Genomic DNA, 16,655 nt, shown 5'->3' on the forward strand with positions numbered 1-16,655 from the left:
CCCATACCAGTCCCGACTAGAACACGTTTACCTCCACCTACCCGACATACACAGCTCCTTCTCCAAGCAGCATCCTATTTTCTTCTTTGCAAACTTCTGGAGGCCATTTTTTAACTGTGCATGCTGTTAGTTCTCGGGTCCCATTGCCTTATTTTAGTGGATGGCCTAAGCTCACGGTTAAGGTGACACCTTATTCAGGAATCACCTCTGTAGGATGTCTTTACAAACAAATGTTGATGTCTAGAGATCAGGTTCTGGGTCAGTTCACAACTGTCCTCAAGAGCACCAAGACACAGCGTTCAAAGACCCACACTCCACCAGGCACTGGTCCTAGTCTGTGAAGGAGAAACACAAGCCCAGAAATCACCAGCCCTGGAAGGAGCTGATGCCTAACAATTTGGACAACGTGTGCACAAGATTCCCAACACTTACTGAAAGCAGAGAAGTCCAAGAAGAAGTTGGCAAGTAGTGGTTGTAGCAAGAAGTTGGCAAGCAGTATGCTGCCACTACCTGTTGCCGAGCCGCTGGATGCTCCTTCTCAAGTCTTCCCCAGTTCTCCCAGCACCTGGCCAGTGTCAAAGACTCCTGCTTCTCTCTTGCATCACCAGGAGAAGAACCAAACCTTTGCACTTGAGAAATTGCCCAACTATTGTAGTATATGACCTGGTGTGCTATTGAAGTACAAAGCAATAATGATTTCATTTGGACAGTCCATTTTACTCCAGGATCTTAAAGCATTTATATAACAGAGGCGACTCCAGACTGCAGGCAGGAGTGATTTAAGCAGTGGTATAAAAAGTGTCCTACTGGTGCTCTTGGCAACCATTTTGAAAATGTTTAGTTTCAATTGGAACAACTTCAGCTCAATCCACTCTGGGCTCACCTGCAAGAGATATTAGCACAGAGCAAACTGCTCCTGCCAATACAGCATGTCCCAACCGCCGCTGAACAACGCAACAGGGTCAGGGAGCCAGCCCTGCTTGCAGCCACGCTAAAAACTCCTACCTGCCATGACATCAATCATCTCACCGTTTTCATCTCCTGGCCAACAAACCTTTGCTAGCAGATATCTGTCACAGGGAGCCAGCCATCGGTGTTCGGAGAGTTATTTCCAAGGTGAAGTCAAACATGTAAAGCATTCGATGCTTTCTAGTCCACGGCAAGAGTCACGAATCATGGCCATTAGACAAGCAGAGAAGCTGCGAGCAGCCAAAAACAGACGCTGGACTTACTTCCAAGTGAGCAGGATTTAAAAGCAGTAAAATACTTTGAAAAAGTAGCAGCAAGAACTTTTTCCCCAAGGTTCTGTAATCAACACATAAGAGAGGAAGAGGATGCAAAGCCCCTTTCCTACAGCAACTGGTGAGATGGGCCAAGTTGCAGACACCCTAGGACTTGTCTCTGCTTGGCTTTGAGGCCAATTCATTCCTCCTGTGGACATTCCTCATCTGGGACAGGAGTGTTGTTCTTGGTTAGCTTAATCCACTTTGAAAGGGGATTTTCAGAATGGTTGCGATAACCAGGCACACAGCACTCCGGGTAATGAGGGCCTCCCTCGGCAATTAGTCCGGATCTGCTCCATGATATATAGATTAAATCCTCACCAGTCAGAGGCTGATATGAAAGAGAAGGCCACCCCTCAAGGGACACACACAAACGCAGAGATGAGGGGTCATTCCCTCTAGTCCTATCACTAGTTATCTGTGAGAAGAGGTGTTGTAAGGTGGAGTGAACGTCCCTGGGGATTTCACCAGCCAACTCCATTTTGAATCCCTCCACACTCCTGGCCTTCACATCAGTTCTGTGGCGAGGAGCTCCACAGCCTATAAACCTTTGGCAAACATTAATGTCCTTTCGGTGGTTTCAAAACCATGACCCAACGCAACTGAGGGCATCCTCTAAAACTCTGTGAGAGGAAATAATGAACAGTTCACAATTCACTGTTCACATCACCCCCAGTGCTAAGTACCTTAATACATGATCCCAGTCATCTTCAAGAAGAAATAAATCTTAACCTGGCTAGACCTGCCCATTTGTGAGCTATTATAAACTCATAGCTGAACTAACCCTTACTAGAAAAGTCTCCAGGATTTATTTCAACCCATACCCATTCTGCAATACTCTCCACTTCTCAGCCAGGCTCCAGACAACCCTTCGGTGCAAGTATTTTAATTGCTACTACAAAGAAACATCTTTTCTGCCATCTATACTCCGTACGGCCTGAACAGCTGTAGCTCAGTTTTTTAACTACAGCTTTCCTAATCCCGGCTTCGGCAAACTCATGTGAATTCTTCAACACGAAAGCTTCAAAAAAATGTTTTCCCCTCCTGTTTCAGCATCTTAATACCGGATTAGGTGACCTGTCTAGACAGATGAGAAAATAACAGGGTATTTTGAGTGTACAGAATCCTGATTTAGAAACCGCCCTCAATTAGCCAACAACCTTTACCGTATGATGAGCAGGGGCAGGCAATTAAGATTTAGCAAGAGCTTGGGCTTCCCAACCAGACACATGCTCCATTGTGAAATGAACAGACAATAAAAATATATGAATCCCCACTGCACTTTATTTCAGTATCATTTATACACGCTGTTATAAGTAAGATAAGCACATAAAACACTTGTTCTTTTTATGTTTAGTGCCCTGCCTTCAGTAGTTGCCAAGCCACCAGCCAGGGCTTGAGCCCGTGAGTATTACTAGGTCCTCTTACACATAGATAGTCCAGCTTTTTGACTCCTTCTTGATTGCCAAAAAGGTTTGTGTTTCTTCTTTTCTTCCTTTTTTTTTTTTTTTTTTTAATCACAGGGTAAGGAGTGCATTAGCTGCTCTGCTGTGAATCTCTCCGAGGCTGTAATTTTACTTCGTGTCCATCCAAAAACAAGTGTAATACTAAATCATAGCTTTACAAGGAGTAAAATCCCCCTTGTTTTGTCTTGCTTATAGCTTTCTATTGAGACAGCTAACAGACGGGTTACACCCCATTAAAAAGAAGCACATATATACATCTTCATTCTGTCTTAAAAATGTAGCTTTGATCCTCTTTCCTCTTGTCCTACTCATGGTATTTTCATCACTTCATCTCCCAGACTTGTTCCCTCTTCTCAGTCTCCGTCACCACTCTGCCCTTGCCTCCTTAGGTGCCACCACCCTTCATTCAGCCCTTCTCACTACAGTCCAGTTACTTCTTTCCAAAAAATCCCTTTAAAAAATCCCTAAAAACATTTCCAGGAAAAACCTGAGTTCAACTGCTGTTTCCCAGCAGACAAATCTTTCCAAATATTTGCAAATAATTTAATTCCTTTTAATACAGAGATATTCTGGATATATCCCTTTTGGCACAGATTGCCTGCTACCTGCTTACATTACAACGGACCCACAGACAATGGCAACCCACTAATATCATAGATGCAAATGTCATGGTCCTCTTCTCTACCTCTAATCCAGCAGCAAAAAATGACAAAGTTCAGAGGTTTATCCACTTCATGGTTTCTTTTCCAATTTTGTTAACAAAACCTTGCAGGTCACCTGGAACGAGCCAGAGAAACACAGCTGTTCCCAACTGCCCTCCTTACTACAACAATACTCTCTGATCAGGCTATTCTTCCAGGATCCTTAAGAAAAAAGGTCACCGAGGTTCAGACAATTTAAAAATACAAAAATAAAATAAACAAAAACATTTCTCAAGGAAATCTCCTATTCTTAGCTCACCCAGATACGGTCGTGGTAGCTGTGATGACAGAAGGCAACGTACTGAAAGCAAGGCTTGCGTGCTCCAAAGTTTGTGGTGTTTTGTTTTTTGTATTTTTTTTCTTGCCCTTTTTTTTTTTTCACTGGGTTTGGCTGGTCTAAAAAAAGACCTTCCTCTTCCTTGAGACTCTGCCTCATATTGCACAGCAGGTTGTGTTATACCCACAAGCTGTAGCTGTGAGCTTGCAGCATACCGTGGATGATGATAATGGTCATTCGAGGTGGGACTCATCTCATTTCATTACCTGGGTGTCAACTTGCATCAGCTGTCTGCGACCTGTCAGCTGACGGAGAGGAAGAGAAACCACTAAAGGGTAATTCATCCTGCCGAATTTAGGCGTATCTGTCTTACAATGGGGAAGCTGAAAAGAAGCTTACAGACCGATTTGAAGCAATTGCCTCACCTTTCGGAGGCCTCTTCCATTAGCAGTTTAGCTAGGATCAGGGGCTGGCTTTGGAGTGAAACCTCCAGGGACACACACAGGGTAGACACGAGGACCTCAGCACCACTTCTTTTACTCAACACATCACCTCCGATTGCCACGACCACACTTACTGACCTAGACATAGCTTCAGACGGCTAAAATAAGGTTAAGAGGAACTGCACGTCCAAAACAAGCAACCAGTGACTACTCACACATCCTATCCTGAGGCACCTGCACGAGGACCTGGTTTTCCTTCTTAACCACAATATCTGAACTTTCCATCCCTTTGCAGAGTGCTGAATTGACAGTCTTCATATTAGCAGCTACAGCCAGTCTGGAGAGCGAGAAATGCCCCATCAACACAAATTCCCCGCTGACCACACAGCCCAAGCAGCTCCAGCATAAACAGAAGGAGCACTCTATTCCCACTAGGTTTTTATTTGCTGGGAATTAAGCACCGTCCTTAATCAGAAACCTAAACAACGGCATTGTGCTTGTTTGAAAGGAGCTCGGATAAAAAAAGACAGGACCTAATTTCATTTGAAAGACTAAATGGAAACACAAGAAAAAAAAAAAAACTATTATTTTATTATTCTTTGAATTGCAACTATTCAGGATACCATCAACACATGAAGGGGCACGACATACACACGTGTTTATAATGCAGGTTCTCTGATCACAGTCTGAAAGTGTTTACAAACAGAGAATACTTGACACCAAAAGACTAATTTAATCCAGAGACAAAGCAGGATTGAGCAACAAAGAGCAGAAGCCAGACAAATTCAGAACAGAAATAAGATGTCTATTTTTAATAGTGACAGTAATCAGCTGTTGAAACACTTTCCACTGAAGACAGAGAGGATATTGCTTGAAGCTTTAAAATCAGGACCAAATCTCTCAAAGACGTTTATGGCCCAGTGCCACCAGAATGTAGGGTTGTGGTGTTGGGAGCGCTCCTGCCCCATGATGGAGAAGGCCAGGAGTGATGCTCAAGACAAAAGTTTCTGGCCTTCGCACCTCGGGAACCTGCAGTCGTGCACAACTGTATGTCTGTACGCACATGCAGCATGGTATTGTAGAGACAGAGCACACACGGGTGGCTTCCAGTGACTCCTGTTCAATCCAGGAATGAGCATCCGTCACATGGAGCACCCAGTGCACTGCATCTCCTACAATGTGGGAAATAATAGAAAACAATTAAAAAAAAAAAAGAGCAAATATTTTCAGAATTTGATTTTTTTTTTCCCAGTAGCTGTAATAATCTCTACTATTTCATCAAGTGCACACACCAGAACGGTTATCTGAAAGCGCTGCTAGGAGAGCCCGCATGCAAAAGCTTCATGCACTGGCAGCAGAATGGCATTTTATTTCACACATGTAAAGCCACGCCAGCATTTAAACCCTTAACTCATTGCACAGCGCAGCTCCACTTGCATCGAGCAAGTGCATAACCTTCAACTAATTAACTGCAATAACAAAAAAAATTAATTATTATCTCCGAGATGCTTTTTAAGCTGAGGGAGAAGTGCTTGGAGGGATTGTTCTAGCTGGAGTGCTTTTATCTCCTGCAACACCTTTGCAGGCTTCAGACCCCGGCTGTCCACTGGACATAGGTGAGGACGGAGCAGATCGGGGGCTGAGAAAAGAAGAGGGAGGAGGTTTTTGTGCTGGCCTCAGCGCTGCCTGTCGCCCCTAGCTGTGCTCTCCTCGGCTCCCGGCACGACAAACAGGCGTTTTGTAACTTCTCCCTCTTTTCTCCTTTCATCAGCCTTCTCAGAAGCAAGCACATTAATCCTTGCTGCCTGTTACTTCGGCATGCTCTTTCCAAGCTCTCCAGGCTGTAAATATGTCAAACTGGGAGATCCTTCTCTTTCTTCTTCCCCCCCCTGCTCTTTCTTAATCCGGGCAGGTTGCCTGCCAAACTCGCTCCCGAACCTTTTCAGCATTTACACCAGCACGGGTTAAGCACGAGCAGCCTTTCAACAGAAGGCAGGAGAATTATTAATTGAACTTAAGCACTCCACGTCACTCGGATGCGTGCGTGCACGAAGCAGGCTGCTGTTAAAAATCGCCTTTGTGCGCCAGTTGTGCAAACACCAGCCCGGCAAGGTTGCGTCTGCGGCGCAACAGGAGGCTTGCTGCAGCGGATGCGGGCACACCCCGTTTACTCAGCTATCCGGAGAGCTGCAGGAGCAGGAGAATGGTCCTCAGCCATCCACGTACGTACCGGGGCGCTTTCCAAGCTCATAAACCTGTGTCACCGACGGCACCGGTGAGATCAAGGTTAATTCGTGTTAACATGCTGGAAAGCCACCTCCCGCCGCTGGGCTGAAACAGCCCGCGGAGCGGCGTTTCCTCGGCATCCCCATGCTCAGGCTTTGTCCATTGTGGGGTTTTTGGCTAAACAAGTTTGCCGGCTGGATGTGGGTAGCTGGAACGAGTCGCTCAGCCCCACACCAGTCCTGCTCTTTGTTCTCTTTCGCAGGCAGCTGCCAAGCGTGGGCAGGCAGAGGAGACTGTAGCGGCAGCTCACCGAAACTCACCGAAGCTCACCCAAGCGGTGGTCAGAAGCAGCCTCCAACAGGTTCCTGCTCCAAGCAGTACTGCCACCAACACTGGCTCCTTGCAAGCAGCGCTTTCCGGTGCTTGGAACAAGCGATGCAGATCCAACATCCCCGTTTTTCCCATCAGTGCGACTTCAGCCCCTTGCTCCTCATCGCCTCTTGGTGCCCAAGGGGAGCAGGGAGCCTTGCAGACACACGGGGACATGTGAGCCACAGCAAGCACCTCTCCCTGAGCCCAGCGGGCTGAGTGGAGCACCTCCACCTCCTCTGCAGCTCCCTGTCCCTCCACCACCACCTCCAGCATCAGTGCAACCCCTTTACCCCGCCTGCCTCACCTCTACACACCGGTCCTGGTGATGGAGAGCTGACTTCACTCACCTTCCTCCCCACAAAGAATGCAGGCAGCTTGTCACAAAAAACTGCAAGCTTTATCTTCGCATTCCCCCTCACTTCCAGAAACATCACCTCCCCACAGGACAGGCAGGAATGGGGCCGAACTACCATGTTTCGTCTTCACAAGCTGGGAAGAAGCTCTGCTTCTTCAGTACACACCCCACAAACAATGGGCTCCTACCCCTGGTGTGACCACTGACGGTCTGTGGGACCTTCAGCAAGCCATTTCACCCACACACGTCATATTAGGATGATAACCCTGACCCACCTCTGCAAAACAACCTCGCCAGCAATGAATGAGAAACAGCCCAAAGCTGCTAGATGTCAGGGCTGAGGCCATCAGACTTTCCGCAGGCTCCAACAGCAGCACCGCTTCATAGCCCTACACTGCTGGCCTTGGAAATGAAGCAGAAACGTTGAAGTTCTTCACCACCAGCAATAAAAATGTTCTGCGAAACACTATTTTCCATGTGATCCAAGACAGCTGTCCCCTTAGCCTCTCACCGTAACACCATCAACCAGGAAAAACACAGGGGAGAAAGAATGAACCATCGAATCAGACATTTTAAAATGATCTCTGAATCAGCAAAGATGGTGAAAGAGGCTCTGTGGTAAGACCTTTTGCTAGCTTACAGGCGCTGGGCACCTGATTTTCTGAGCAGACAAAGCTAATTTGAAGCTGTGTTGCAAGACAAGACGCAAATAGCTAGTGTCCAAATCTCAGCATGACCAGACCAGCAGCCCAGGGACAGCAGGAGATGTGAACAGAACAGAATCTGTAATAATTCAAGACAAAGAGAAGCACTGCAAGGAGCCGCCAGCTCCCGTTCCCATCACTCCCAGGCCAGAGGTGACTTGCAGAGCTGGCAGGGGAGCGGGCTGGGCGGACAATTTCAGACAAGAAACCAGCAAGGATGGAGCGGGCAGGGAGCAGAGCTCTCGGTGCCACTGGGAGCCCCGGTGCTGGCTTTACATACGAACCCGCTGAGGAGCACACGGCACCGCGCGTGATTAATGAGCCCGGGGGGAACCCGCTGCTGCAGCCTGCGAACCCCGCTGAGCAATACTGACTTCAGGCAAAGGAGGACGGCAGGATGCTTGGTCTTGTTGCACCCATGCCCCTGCACGGTGATGTTCGGCTTGCATCAGCTGCACCAAGCGCCCTGGTAACACACCAAGTGGCTTCCAGAAGCACCTGCCCCAGCAAGCCTCCTCCACTCCTCAAAGTCATCACAAATCTGCTAACTGGGAAAATCTCTGCACTTTGGAGAGGTTAAAGATATTTTTTTAAAGGGTCACCGGATTGTGGTTTTGATCAGGAAAGCACTGCGTATTTTTACCCCCGTGATCCAACTTGTTTCAGTGCTTGCAAATATCCCTTGAGTCAAATGAACTCGCTCAAAAGCGATTCGCACCAAGGCTGCTTTTTCAATCGGATAGTTGTTGACAAGCGAAATATATTTAACAAGCCCAAAGCATCTTGGCACGTGATATAAAGACTTCCTATTACGAGGTGCTTTTTTTAAAGCTAGCATATGGGCAGAGCAGGTTGTCTGCCACGGGGCACTTCCATACAGTGCTTGGCACGAACAGAACTGCGAGGATATCCAAAAAATCAACCAAGGAGCGTCATGCCAAGAACACGGGGAATGAATCACACCATTTAAAGCTCTCCGATAAAATGCACCATTATGTGTTTTTCAAACCCTTCTCGTCTGAGGGAAAAGAAAAGAAAATAAATCAAAATAATTGGCTGGCCTGTGGCTGATTCTCAGGCTTATTCCTCTGGCTCAAGGGCACCATGGGACTACAGCAGGCTCAGCCAGCTCTGAGATGCTGAGAAGAGAGCAGGCTATCTTGACCTTCTCCTCAAAGGCTCCTCTGCAGGAGGAGCCTCAAAGGAGCCTCAAACCCTCAGAGGAGCCTCAAAGGCTCCTCTCCAGGCTGGTTGAAGGCAGCCTGGCCAGTGGGTCGGCATCTTCATCTACAGTGTGGGGAGAAAACTAAGAAGTAGAAGATTTCCTCCAGCTTCATAAGCTCCCGGGCAAATTCTAGGAGGCAGTCACCATCCCCAAGTGACCCCAGAGAAGCGGTCTGAGAATGAAGCCAAAAGCCTTTCAGGAACACGCAGCAATGCACCCTGTGATGGAGGGATGGGTCAGCTATGGTCAGGCTCGCTGAGATCTTTGGGGATGGTCTGGGAGCCATCCTCCTCCCTTTATTGCAGCTTCTCTGGTCGCTCAGAGCGGGTTAGCTCGTCTGCTGCTGAGACAATGCCTTCCCTGCGCCACGCGGTCTGGGCCGTGGAGCTTCTCCTGCCCACACGGCTAGCGAGATCACAACACTGCAACGCTGTGGTTCGTGTGCCAGAGGCTACAGTATTGCACAGGACAGTTAAACGGAGTGTCGGAGCAGTGACAGAGAGCACAGCTTTGGCATGCTCCTTGCGCAACAGCAAATCCAGTAAATCCTCTGCTCCAGAAATCCCCCAAAGACAGAAACTTGTGCCGTAGCTGGCACATCAGCATGCCCTTTATTTTGGGAGGTCATGGAGATGAGAACAAGGGTCCACCAGCTTTGAAGACATCCCACAACATCTGCTCCATCACCAGGGAGAGCTTATACTGCCAAAACACTCTTCTACCATGTCAGGAGAAGCTGGAGAAAATAGGGACACCTGAGAGGTATTTAACCTGCTGCAGTGAATGGGATAATCCTGCCTTAACCCTGGCGATAAAAATCATGACCCAGCCATAAATTCTTGCACCTGGGGTAGAAATCGTTGTGTTTCTGCATACCTAAACCAGCACAGCAAGATGCAGTTTGGCTACATTGGCCTCGGCCGACACAGGGGGTTAGCAGCTCAGGAACAGAGCTCTTGAGCTAACCAGGCCCAGTAACAACCAGACTCAAACTGGTCAGCCTTGTACCATGTGCCTGCCTCTTGTATTTCTGGTGCAAAGTTAACTTGGAGCACCAATACCGACCCACAAGCTTGCCAAGCTCTGGCTGCCCCAGTGCTGGGAATCTTTCCCGTGTTTCCAGCTCCTCACTGACATTCGGTATTGGCAGGCATCTGCACCGCTACGCTTCCCGTCAAAGCAAGGCTTGGTGCTCAGACTGTAAAAGGAAGATGAGAGAGGCAGTAAACTGCAGGAAAAAAAAAGAGGTAACAAGCTAAAACCATTGGCATACTGGATCAGAACAATGCTGCAAACAAGTTTCCTGCAGAACTCATAGTCTGGCTGCCAAAAAGAGCTGTACCCCATCCCATCTGCATAACCGTGCGATCTTATCTCTGCTACCCTCCTTCTCTCTGCAATTGTTTGGGAAACGTAATTGATAAAACCGGCCTTAATTAAATAGGAAAAATGCCCGTGTTTGCACAACTCAGAACACAATGGGGTCTCAGTCAAATAAACACTGCTGTCCCTACTACATTTGGGAATTCTTTGTGGTTTGGTGTTTTAAGCTCATTGCAGCAAGCTTGGGAGCAAAGTTTCAACAGGCATCTTCTCCTTCTCCTCCCATCCTGCGTAACAGGAGGGTGAGACGGGGAAGGAGTCTGCATGCAGACAGGCTCAGCACTCAGTTCCAACTCGATGTGTACATGAGGATCATTTCAGGACACACCATATGAGACACGCTAGCCCAAAAGCAATTATATTTTCTCACCACTTCTCAGAATCCAGACCTAACAAACTGCCCTGAAATAGCAACACGGCTCTCTAAATAGCATCATTTATTCTCTATTTGAAAGCAACACCCACACTGAATCTTTGATTTCAAGCCATCCCCAAGCAGTTACCACATCTTTACCATTCAAGCCACAGGGAAAATCATCAAATGCAGCAGAAACGCTAGGGGATGAGAAGAAGAATTAGAAAAGCCAAACACCGCGCTGATTTACTCCCACAGTAACTGGATTGGATTCAGCCTGGAAGAGACTTGACACGAGTCCAGGAGATGTGTGCCTCTCCAGGTGGAGCTGTATTGAGGGGATTTCTTCTCCCAGGCTGTAATTTGCTGAAAAGTCAAATGCAAACGACTGCGCTCCAGCCCTGAGACAGCGAGCACGAGCAGGGCTGGCTCCAGCACGCTGCGATACGCGCAGCCTTCCCCATCCTGCTCTCTGCACAGACACGCTCACGCATCAGACGGGCGCCCCAAGGCAGCGGAAATCAGGCTGGGAAGCATGTCCTTAGATCTTGACGACGTCTGGGTCATGGCTGGCTAACTGGCTTTCTGAGAACTGCACCCACCAGAGAATCGCCTTGAAGATGAAAGGTGCTTTCCCTGTGCTCCTTGAACTGCGGGGTTTTGCATATGACAGCTTAAATGTTCTGATGTTATTAATGTTTCAGTGCAAAAGCACAGACGTTCTCCTTCCTAAACACTGTCTGCATTCAGGTCACCCAGAGACACCCACTTAAAGTCAGTGACTGCTACGTCTCATATCCCTGCTGTAGAAACAGCTGGTGAAAGATGGGGAAAAGAGGGGTGGGAGAGGGAAGAGAGGAAAACACAGCATTGACCCCTTCGGCTTTGTTTGCACCTTGCTGCAAACAAACCCCGAGGATGAAATTTTGTCTGGAGACTCCGACACAACACCTCTTCCAGACGGGCTCCTGTGCTTTGAGGTTACTAAATGCCCTGCAGGCAGCTGCAGCCTGAATTGCTACGGGATGCACACAGCGGATGGATTATCCCTTCTGCAAGGTGCCTGCCGTTCCTCCTGACACACCTGAATCCAAAAACATTTCTTCTTCAACCAAGACATTTTACTGAAACAAAAAGAGATTTGGGTTGTATGGCTCTTCTTCAGCAAACCGTGTCCCAAAACACTTTACAGAATTAAGATAAAGCATTGCTCAGAAAGAAAAAAATCACACAGCACAGGCAGAGAAAAAAAAAAAAAAAAGATATTTTAGATCTAAAGGAGTTTTCACAGAGCAGGAAGACTTGTCATGTGGTAAACAGTAGAGACTGGGAACGGGTACACTTGTGTTTGATCTGTTCTTCCACAGCCTTCCTGTGCAACTGGGGTAACAGAATAACAATCCTATCCATAAGCTGCTAAAAATATAGTAAAATTTCAATGTTTTTAGACAGGAGCTCATTTCATTTAGCATGTCACGCTTCATCCTCTCCATACTCCAACTCCAGCGTATGTAGAACAGCATTAGCACCTACCTGCGCCAAAAAAAGCACTTCGATTAATGCCCTCAAATGAAAAGGGATTAGTGTAAGGTATTAGATACCCAACAGGACTGTTGAGCAACGTGGAAGTCAGAAGAGATAACAAGCCAATGGATTTCAAATCACTTCTCGCATCCATCCCATAACTACATGCTGAAACACATACAGCCTCCAGACAGGCAGGCAGGTTGGCAAGAAAAAATTGTCATTTCTAAATTTAGCAGACACTTCAGCTATTGTGTTGTGCTTCAAAAGCAACCGAGATATAAAGTCGAGTTTGTAGCAAGACCATTTAAACTCACTGAGCAAAGTCTTTTCTTAATTGCCTTCCTGTTTGGACAATTTGATCCACTTCATTTTTTCCACCGCAACCATGAGGGTCTGTCTTGCAGTGAATGGATGTGTGTTTTTTTTTTCTGGGATAACTTCCAGGTTAAAGAGAAAGGATTTACACTTGAATGAAACATAGGCTCTGTATTTGGAAAATTTGTTTTGAAAACTTGGGAAGGAAGCAAAGGCTCCTTCATTTAAAAAGGGACTCAATTAACATTCTCCAACAAGTCTTCCTATCGAAAGAAAAGTACTTGCTGGGTACATGTGATCTGAAAGTTGTTCTCCTCGCTCACAATGTCCCTTTCTGAAATCGAGGCCGCTGTTTTTGAGAGACAGGAGGATCTTTGCACAGCTTTCCAAGGACCTGTCCGTCACAGCCCAGGCCTTGACTCTAGACACAAGATGTTCGATGACCTAGGCTCTGGCAATTTAAAATAGTGCCGAAGGGCCTAACGAAGACCTCGTGGAGCCCTCTGCAACAGGAGGACAGCTCGTCTACGCTCAGCCACGGCTGTGAGATGAATCCCCCCCAAGAACTAAGAAGCATCACAAACCTCACCACCTCATCTCCTTGAAAGCACACACCATTGCGTGTCCGGTTTAGGTTCCAAGACGTTTTGTACAGAAGACACTAATGACCATCCGAGCAGGTGTTCGGCTTTTGATGGACAAGTTACTGCACGTGGGCTTGAACTACAGCAGGCAGGACCGCCAAAAGGGTTGTTTTGGTCTTGAGAAACAGCTCTGAAAGTGCAGGGCATGTCTAGATACTGCCCACACAGGACGAGGAAAACAGCCTATGCCATTAATTTTTTTCCACCTAAAGCTAAAGGGAAAAGAAGGTCATTGACAACTTAATATCCAGCTTCATTTCGGAATTCCCTTATCAACTGCATACGACAGAACATTCTCCACCCTTTAATAAGTGAAGGTTGACGTCAAGCCCAACTCAACGGTGGTGATGGATTGGGAATGGGAGTTTACTACAGTGCACAGCAGATCAGGATGGGGAAGAAAAGGATTATCAGTGTATGTTGTTATCCCAAGTGTGCAGCCTTCACCTCATTTAACGCTTTGGGGAGACCACCTCCAACAGACCACCCTAACTCACCTCTTCTGGATGCCTCAGCCTGAAAGGTGGCCCAGGCATGCAGCAACAGAAGGGAACAGTTACCTGTAGCTACCTACCATCAGTGCCTCGGCTAGGAGGCTAGGTTTCTACGGGGTGAAAGCAAGGACCTGGACTGTTTCTGGAGCCTCTCCAAGCAATTAAGATGCTAGGATGTGAATTACACTCTGGAAAAAAAGAGAAGAAAAAAAAAAATCCCTGCTGACCATGCTTTTAATTCAGGCACTAAATCAGGTGTGGATAACTATCAAACACTTCTGCATTCAACAGCTATTCCCTCGTTCATCCAAAAAAAATTTGTGGCTTGGGAGGCTGCTTACACAGAAATGGACCGGAGCAACTACTGTACAATCGTTTCCCTTCATCCAAAATAAAGGCAATTTACGGTTTTTGTTATGTAATAAGATTTTCCACAGGATAGCCAGTATGCTCTGAATTCACATCCTACTTGACAGGGGAGCAGTTTCCTCACGCAGATAAGTGCTGAACTTGTAACTCTTGCTGGCCAAAAACAACACGGATGTCAAGACAGAAAGCATCACAGAGTCCTCCAGACTCCTCAGATAAATGAACCACAAGCTACTCAGCCCAGCTGGCGACTGAGCTGCTAGGTGATAAACACACTTCACAGGGTTTAGATTTGCTCAAGACAAAGAAAAAGAGGTCTACTGCCATCTTTTCTGCCTACTACCGATGGCTGTTGGACAGCATGAAAAGCTGAAGATACTTCTTCGATGAGGTAAGCAGGCTATAAATGAAAAGCCCCAGGCACCTCACTCAAGATACAGGGACAGAAGCTGGGCTTAACTTGAGCCTTGTGTCAAAACTCTCGATCCATCCCAAGGGAAGCCAGAAAACATTTGCACAGTGCATGTTTCACACAGTTGTTTTCCCAGTCCCTTGAGATAAAGATCCCCTTGGAAGTCTTCTACGCCCCTTGGCGTCTTCTGTACCCTGACATGTCCCTTGCAAATACCTTCTCCTGGGAATATGGAATAGGTGGTGACAACTGATGAAATGTGCTCATATCCGCATGTCCTTCAATAAATAAGCTAGCTGCTGGGAAAATATAAACACGCATCTTTTACAAGAGTCAGACTGTTTTAGTTATGCCTTTGAAAAGAGTCAATCCACTTCAAAAGTTTTAAAGCAGGTAAAGGCACTAACTGCACCTTCTCAGGAAGGAAAGGGAAGAGTATTTCCATAATAACAGAGTTTTCTCTTCCATTTATAGAACTGGGCATGCCAACCCCCATGAAAGCTTTCTGTCAACTCTGCATCGCCTTCAAATGCTGGAATAAGCTTTAGGACAAGGAACCTGCTGCGAAGCCAGGTGTGCCACGCATGCATAGGATGCGTCTCTGTTACGGCATGTTGGATTTAAAACCAGAGATGAAATCATCCTTCATGTGTTATTAAAAGACACCTCTGAAAGGGATTTAACAGCTAGAGCAACCATGCTTTTAAAAGTGAAGCTGCCCAGCTAATGTGGGCAAAGTTTGAAAGTGTTGCAGCTCTGCTCTGGGACTCAAATATTAATGTAAAGGCTAAAACCACAGAGCCTCTGCCCCATGAAGTTCCCGAAAACGAAGTGATGGGGACAGAGAGCCATATTTCCACCCCTGTCCAGCCTCTTGTGTCCATTTGTCACCAAGCATATCTTCCCCTCCCAGCTCCAAAGCAGATTAAGTTTAATATACTTATGTAGTTGTGAAGTGTACTGCCTATTATCCAATTAGACGGCTAACGAGATCTGAGTAACAGCACGTAGGCACAGATAACAGTTGGCTGATAGCTGGTACAGATTAGACACGTTCTTTATTTTTCCAGCCCTTGCAGAAAGAGGGTTGGGATTTGTTCAAAGGCTGCTTTGAAGGCTGGATTCAGGTAATTGTTTTATTTTGTTTGGGACCCATAAACACATCACGATTGTTTCCTCTTGATCTCCTGGAGCTGTCATATGGCAACTGTCCCGTTATGAAAGTCCTGATAAATCTGGCATGGCTCACACATTTCAGCTTTAGTGGGGACAAGGGCAAATCCCATCACCTGTAAGGCCCCTTTTATCTTCCGAAATCTATGGAATAATAAAGGATATATACATCAGCAGGAAAAAATTGTATGCCTGTGCAGAAGCGATAAGGATATTTGGATACGCAATCTTTATTAACTCTGACACCGTTCCACATGACATTCCCGAAAGATCCAGCTAAGAAAACATGAACTAGATGTAATCATGATAAAATGGCTGCTTGACAACATAGCTCTCAGAGCGTAATTATCAAGGGTTTCATATCTAACTGAGAGGGCACTGGAAAGCGGGCCCAGCCAGGCATAAGAGCTGTGCAATATTTTCATTACCGCTTGGGTTGATAGACTGGAATGTATGGACATAAAACCAAGAGATGATTCAGAGCTGGGAGGATCTGCAAGCATTATGGGGTACAGGTTCAGATTTCCAAATGCTCTTGACACACTGGCCCGACATCAACAAGGGGAAACGCTTAAGAGAAATCACAGGTACGAATGCAAAAAGGGGGAGCAACTTCTTAGGTAGCAAAACTCCAGAAAAGGCTCTGCAGTTTCAGAGGGTCACAGTGTAACTGTGAGGTTCAACAAGGTTTCACAGCTGCATTAAGGCAACCTTCAGCCTGCAGCGATGATCCATGAAAAGCAGTTAGCTCTACCTTGCATGGTTTTGCCCTTACTTGCTCACTGCTGTGCAACTAATACGTTTGTTGGTTTTTTAAAGCAGATTGGAGAGAATCTTGGGGAGGACAACACAAAGTCACAGAAATTAAAAAACACCAGGTATGAGACAAAGCTGGATCCATTTAAGCCAGGTATGTTCTAAAGAACAGACC

The 16,655-nt window shown here is 46.6% G+C and overlaps 1 protein-coding gene across 2 annotated transcripts in view; it reads right to left on the minus strand.

Moving 5' to 3' along the window:
- Window positions 1-16,655, minus strand: part of SMOX (spermine oxidase) — a 50,016-nt gene that overhangs the window by 23,390 nt on the left and 9,971 nt on the right. The window lies entirely within an intron of this gene.

This window comes from Cygnus atratus, chromosome 4, assembly GCF_013377495.2.
Source record: "Cygnus atratus isolate AKBS03 ecotype Queensland, Australia chromosome 4, CAtr_DNAZoo_HiC_assembly, whole genome shotgun sequence".
Taxonomy (NCBI): Eukaryota; Metazoa; Chordata; class Aves; order Anseriformes; family Anatidae; genus Cygnus; species Cygnus atratus.